Genomic DNA, 7,500 nt, shown 5'->3' with positions numbered 1-7,500 from the left:
TCTCCTACCGTTGTTGTATCAAGGACCTCCGTCTAGCATTTAGTTTAAGGTTGGAAAGAAAATTCCTAATTAACAGTGGGGCCAAGTTTAATGGTGGTGGTAGTGTGTGTGTGTGTGTGTGTGTGTGTGTGTGTGTGTACTCACCTAGTTGTGGTTGCAGGGGTCGAGTTATAGCTCTGTGTGTGTATTACTGCCCTATGTAAATATACAAGAACCAGTTGTATTACTGCCCTGTGTAAATATACAAGAAATAGTTGTATTACTGCCTTATTATTAATACTGTTCTTACTGATGAACAGCGGTTTAGTGCTGAACGGGTAACGTAAGTTGCAAAGATACGGCCGTAGACTAGTTGGTTTTAATTGGAAAGGTGTGAGTACACAACGGGCAAAGTGAAGGAATGACCATAGCCCGTCCGTGGAGGGGGAGGTTGTTAAACCCGCGTGGGTAGGTCATGAAGTGAGGGCGGGTAGACTCCTTGCCTCACTGACCTGGGCAGGCCTAGACAGGGCACCACCGCAGTGCTGCGGGATAAGAATCTAGTAGGCAGCGTAGGCTGCCTATAAACACGTTTATACCATTTGATTTGTTTATCTTTGATTTATTCTACATAAGTGGGTCATTTAAAGCTGTGTATAACCTGTACAACACCAGTCGAAGTAAACTTTAATACCTGGAATATACCTGGAGAGGTTTTCAGGGGTCAACGCCCCCCGTGACCCGGTCTATGACCAGTAATTTGAGTTTCAGTGTTTTATAAATCCCGAGAGTTAAATAATTACCATTGTATTTAGCAGGTGTTATGTTTGTGAGGAAACACAAGTGTTTCCTGACGCGGGTGTTAGTCATATGACCCACAGCTGGAGCTTTTGGTCATTTGACTGAGGCCTTCCGCTGGCTTACCACTCCTTTTAAAATCATGGTTATAATTATAACGTATAAATCTATATAATATATCCCTATGCATAATTTATCACTAATGTTTATTACAGATGTGTAATATTTAGACTAATTATTATAATTATTATTATGTCAATATTAAGTAACATCATCAGCTGATTAGGTTTTGTTTTTAGTTACGTTGGGAAATTATTTATCTTAAGATTACTGTGGAAGTGAGACACAAAATAGGAGAATATAGTACCAGTTGTTTTTAATAGGAAGTATACTCAGGTACAGGTATACATAAACACAGTTATATTAATTATCATTCATAGCAATATATGTATAATTGGCCCGGTGGCCTGGTGGCTAAAGCTCCCGCTTCACACACGGAGGGCCCGGGTTCGATTCCCGGCGGGTGGAAACATTTCGACACGTTTCCTTACACCTGTTCACCTAGCAGCAAATAGGTACCTGGGTGTTAGTCGACTGGTGTGGGTGGCATCCTGGGGGACAAGATTAAGGACCACAATGGAAATAAGTTAGTCAGTCCTCGATGACGCACTGACTTTCTTGGGTTATCCTGGGTGGCTAACCCTCCGGGGTTAAAAATCCCAACGAAATCTTATCTTATCTTATCTTAAGATAATCCCAAACAGTCGTTCGATATTTACATGGCCCTACCCACTAATGTTCTTAATAATAATATACCTGGAGAGGGTTTCGGGGGTCAACGCCCCCGCGGCCCGGTCTGTGACCAGGCCTCATCGTGGACCAGGGCCTGATCAGCCAGGCTGTTACTGTTGGTCGCACGTAAACCGACGTACAAACCACGTACTGATGATTATAATCATAACCATGATTTTTTAAAGTGGTGGAGTGGTAAGCCAGTGGAAGGCCTCGGTCAGATGACCAAAAGCTCCAGCTGTGGGTCATCATATAACTAAAACCCGCGTCAGGAAACACTTGTCCTGTTTCCTAACAAATATTTTACCTACCATAAGTGCAATTATCATATGCAACAGTTAGGTATCTTTATTATGAAACGTTTCGCCTACACAGTAGGCTTCTTCAGTCAAGTACAGAAAAGTTGATAGAAGCAGAAGATACTTGAAGACGATGTAATCAGTCCATCACCCTTAAAGTTTTGAGGTGGTCAGTCCCTCAGTCTGGAGAAGAGCATTGTTCCATATTATGAAACAATATTGTTTCATAATATGGAACAATACTCTTCTCCAGACTGAGGGACTGACCACCTCAAAACTTTAAGGGTGATGGACTGATTACATCGTCTTCAAGTATCTTCTGCTTCTATCAACTTTTCTGTACTTGACTGAAGAAGCCTACTGTGTAGGCGAAACGTTTCATAATAAAGATACCTAACTGTTGCATATGTGTCTTACCTAACAACCTGTCGGTATTTTATACCATTTTAATGTGCAATTATCATACATAGTGTAAATTACCATCCAGATAAACCAAAGTGACGTATTTCCAATGTATGAATATATTCATGGGAACGCGTAAATCCCTTGGGGATAATGTAGCTCTTGGGATAGGGGAGGTAATCAGCTTACAACCAGGGGAGGGAAGGGAAACTCCAGTTCCTGGAAACGAGAGCACTAGACTCCTAGTGCACTCAGCTCACACATTGAGGTTCGTGGTTTGATCCCCGGTACGGGTGGAAACATTAGGACGTTCTTCCTTAAGACACCTGCTGTCCCTGTTACCTGGGTGTTAGTTTACTGGTGTGGGTTGCATCCTGGGACAAAATTGCCCGAAATGATATGCGCAACAAGGGGCTTGCAGTGTAGTAGTATGTCACTGATGTCAGGTATCTTTTGTATAATTGTATCATGTACTTGTAGGAATAATAATAATAATAATAATTATTATTATTATTATTATTATTATTATTATTATTATTATTATTATTATTATTATTAGGATAAACCAAAAAAAAAATCAGCGACTTATTTCCATTGTATTAATATATTTAGTGGGGCGCGTGAATCCCGTGAGGGATAATGCAGTTCCTGGGAGAGGGGAGATAATCAGCTTACAGCCAAGGAAGAGGAGGGCAACTCCAGTTCCCGGGAACGAGAGCACTAGCAACATCACCTTGAAGGAGGTGGGGGGAGACAAGAAGATGGTATAGTCTGTCTTGGGGCATCTGGAGTTACCGTTTTCTATGAGTGCGGAGGCTCTCCTGGGAGTAATATTTCTTGAAGGTTGCCACATACCACCGCCAAATATCCCACTATTTGTACTCTTGTGTACATTACTTTATCATTACATTCATGTTTTATACCGGTATGGATTGTACCTTTTTAGGGAGGAAAAATGTAATCTTGAAAGCGCCTCTCTGAGAGTCGTATTTCAGATGTGACATTTTGAATTGATTCCCGGTATGTAATAAAAATAGGTTTATTGACAACTCTAAGCACTGCATTTCCACAATGTATCGTTCAAACTTTTAAGGACTTCGAGATTTTCATTGTATACCCAGATGTTTTTATTAATGTATTGAATTCTACGTCTGTATGTATAGAACAGTTTAGAAAGACAGTTTAAAAGTTACTTGGGTATATTTCATAATTCTGAACGTACAGTGTTCACCATTATAACACGGATGATGAATTATGAACAATGTTGTAGTGTAGGGAAATGTGGGGGTAGTGAATGCAGTGATAAATGGATATCCTAATGTTTCTCGTTTTATGGGAGTTAAGGGTTTTTTTTTACGGAAATATTTGTTGTATTATTTAAAACACTAGCGTTTGTTCCACTGCGAGTTGCTAATGTTGGTGAAATTACCTGGAATTGAATGATAATACTGACAACAAACGCCACATACGGCTCCTCTGGCTTCTCTTAAATCATAAGTCGGTTAAGCTATGCCCCTTAAACCGTAAGACCATTCTCTTTCATATTACAACATACCTTAGTAGCAGATAGTCAAAATTATAGATTGGTAGAAGGTATTTGTCTCTAGTTTACCTGGAGAGAGTTGTTAATGTTGTTAATGTTATTGCATAATACAGCTTTAAGACAAGCAACCTATTCCTACTTGCTTGCAACACCATCTACTCAATATCTAGTAAATTCTTGAATTATAAGTTATATAGCAATATTGACGTAACTCGTTCCGCCAGTAAATATAACTAACGTGAATGTTCCTCTATTTATACGCAGAATAACTGTTACCACTTGTAGTTGTAGTATATTTTATGGCCTGAGAGAGTTATGTGTTATATTTTGCCCTTATCTGCAATGGAAGGGTCTTATCTGTACCTAAAAATTGCATTTAATTTTTAACTAAAAACGTTGGCGGCTGGTTTATATGTTAAATCTACCTATTAAACCAGTAATGTAAGCTTGTAAGAGGGTTGTAGTGAGTGTAAATAGTGCAGGTATGTGTATTATTGTGTGTAAAATGGTTTATATTGAGGATTAATAAGGTTATACAGTAGTGTTTTTAAGGCGCCTGGCAGCGGCGTGGGTGGCGGCGGCGCCGCTAGATGGCAGCACCATCTGCGCAACACAAGTCCGCGCGCGTTTTTTGTCTGAGAGTTTTTTATGAGTTCGTCCCACTCGCTGGGTTTTTTCACTAGTCTTTACAGTGGGTCTCGACGAGCGGCGCAGTGAACATGAGCGTCAGTCCGCGGGGTGTGCAGGAGGTGATCACAGGTGCACAGGAGTGGTGTATATGAGGGTTAACACACACGGCCACACGCACACACACACTCTGGCCGTGGCGGCCGCCACTACACCAGCAGCAGGGTGTGCCAGCAGGCTAGGCACTCAGCAGCAGGCAGGCACCCATCAAGACACCAAGAGGACAGTCTGGTACAATAGCCTCGTGTCAGCGGAGGGGGCACCCTAGCGGTGGAAAGTAAAAGGGACAATTATCTTCCTTCCACCGCTGCCTTCAAGGAATACTACTAAACTACGTCAGTTATCTTCACTAGGTGTCTCTCCGTCACACCGTCACACTGCCCAGTGTCACACTGCCCCTGGTGTAGCAGTAGTGGTGTGTGGAAGGCTTGCCCGGGCAATGGTGGCAGCTGCCTGAAAGTCAGCACAAGAGCCTCGCCCACTGCAGGAAAGTAGTGGTGATGTGGTCACGTAGGGCCACACTGACGAAACTGACCTAGTTACAGGTCATATCGGGTCAAGTTAGTGTGTCACAGGTCATAGAGAACCACTTGGACTGATGCGATAATCTACAAGTGTTTATTAACTACAGTGAAACGCGAACTTAACCTCGACGGAAATATAAAGATTAACCTTCTACTGAGGAATAATATAAACAGTATTCACCTTACTAAAGGACAATATAAACTATAAAACCTGAGGAAATTCTAGTGATTATGTCCGGTCAGTCGAAAGGAAAAAAAAATGGTTTAGGGAAATGTGCGCTACCGGTTTGGCCGCTTCGTTGAGCCCCATTGTAAAACGTGCCGATAATCTTAGTGTATTAGCGATAGTCGTTCCGGTGTAGCATTGCTTTAAGTAATTATTTGTAATTACCAAGTGTATTCCGCAACTGTGTAAGTGTTTATCCCAGGAGAGAGTTGGATTATAGGATTAAACTCTAAAAAACGTGGATTTTATGAGGTCGCAGCCTCGTTTTAACACCCATCCAAAATATTACGAGAAATGGAGGCGCCTTGTACAATATTCTGAGAGTTTTTTGGTCATGCCAGGTGCTCTATAACTCCTTTGGGTTTAGCGCTTCCCTGTGAATATACAGTTCACTAGTCATGCTAAAGCTCCTGGACTGCAGTAAGGGCAGGAGAGTGAACTTACCCTAAAATCATGAGTGTAGGATAGAAGCGACAACGGAGAGAAACATTAGCCATAGCAATAACACGCCAACTGGTCATGCTAAAGCTCTTGGACTCGCAATGAAGGCAGGAGAGTGAACTTTCTCTAACATGATGAATGTAGGATAGAAGCGAGAACTAAGTGAGAAACTGTCTTAGCAGATACAAACATGGACTTCTGATGTCACTATGCATTTAATACAAGGCTAAGGTGGCATGCCATCTGGATCCTGTTCTTCCTATGGTCAGTTATTCTCTTTATTATCTCGTTACCACCCCTGCTTTGCTTCCTGCTATTTTGCCCTTATAATATTAGTTGTAACAAATACGCGATAATTAGCAGTACCGCTCCGCCTTGTATGTTGTTTTTGGGTCTCTGTGTTTCTGTAATTTACTGCGTTTCTGAATGTTATTCCGTTTTTTTTTTTGGGTCGTATTTGTGGATTTGTATACTTTTGTGTTTATGTAAATTATTTTTTGTATTTGTATGTATTTTTTTGTGATTGTGTGATGATTTATGTGTAAATCTTGATAGTTACGCGTAACTGTTTTCTTTATTTTAAATATAACGGCTTCTGTTGATACCTGTTTTATACGGTATTATGTATAATGTTTATAATGTTTATAATTGTTTATAAATTATATATATATATATATATATATATATATATATATATATATATATATATATATATATATGTATATATATATATATGTGTGTGTGTGTGTGTGTATGTATAACACAACACACACAATACACACAACACACACAATACACACAACACACACAATACACACAACACACACAATACACACAACACACACAATACACACAACACACACAATACACACAACACACACAATACACACAACACACACAACACACACAATACACACATACTTACACACTAATACACTACACACTAATATACACCACACAATACACACACACACTAATACACACAACACACACAATACACACAACACACACAATACACACAACACTGATACCCACACAATACACTAATACACACAATACCACAGCACACACAATACACCACAACACACTGAACACACACAATACACGCACACACAATGCAACACAGCACACAACACACAATGCACACAACACACACAATATCAACTGCTTTTCAGCACACTGTACACACACACAATGCACACACACACACATGACACACACACACACACACACACACACACACACACACACACACACACACACACACACACACACACACACACACACACACACACACAACACAACACAACACACACACACACACACACACACACACACACACAACACACACACACACAACACACACAACACACACACAACACAACACACACACACACACACACACACACAACACACACACACACACAACACAACACACACACACACACACACACACACACAACACACACACACACACACACACACACACACACACAACACACACACACACACACACACACACACACACACACACACCACACACACACACACACACACACACACACACACACACACACACTCACACACACACACACACACACACACAACACACACACACACACACACACACACACACACACACACACACACAACACACAACACACACACACACTGTTCAACACACTACACAACACACACACTACTGCACACACACACACACACACTTGTCAGGGGAAGACAGCAGTGAGTCATGGTACGTGGCGAGGTGTCGGAAGTGAGCTTCCTGTGACCAGCGGGGTCCCCACGAAG

General features: G+C 41.2%; 1 protein-coding gene across 10 annotated transcripts in view; it reads left to right on the top strand.

The window, feature by feature from the left end:
- The window catches only part of nab (NGFI-A-binding protein homolog), a 1,330,987-nt gene that overhangs the window by 256,231 nt on the left and 1,067,256 nt on the right, over nucleotides 1-7,500 (top strand). For 9 of the 10 annotated variants that reach the window (XM_070104964.1, XM_070104962.1, XM_070104966.1 and 6 more), the window contains exon 1: nucleotides 4,487-5,955. The exons of the other annotated variant lie outside the window; for it this stretch is intronic. The gene's annotated coding sequence lies outside the window, so the exon portion shown is untranslated. Of the gene's footprint in view, nucleotides 1-4,486; nucleotides 5,956-7,500 lie in introns of those variants that run through there. 10 annotated transcript variants of the gene reach the window in all.

Source organism: Cherax quadricarinatus, chromosome 96 (assembly GCF_038502225.1).
Source record: "Cherax quadricarinatus isolate ZL_2023a chromosome 96, ASM3850222v1, whole genome shotgun sequence".
Lineage (NCBI taxonomy): Eukaryota > Metazoa > Arthropoda > Malacostraca > Decapoda > Parastacidae > Cherax > Cherax quadricarinatus.
The sequence above is the reverse complement of the archived record's forward strand: the minus strand, read 5'-3'. Positions and strand labels throughout refer to the sequence as shown.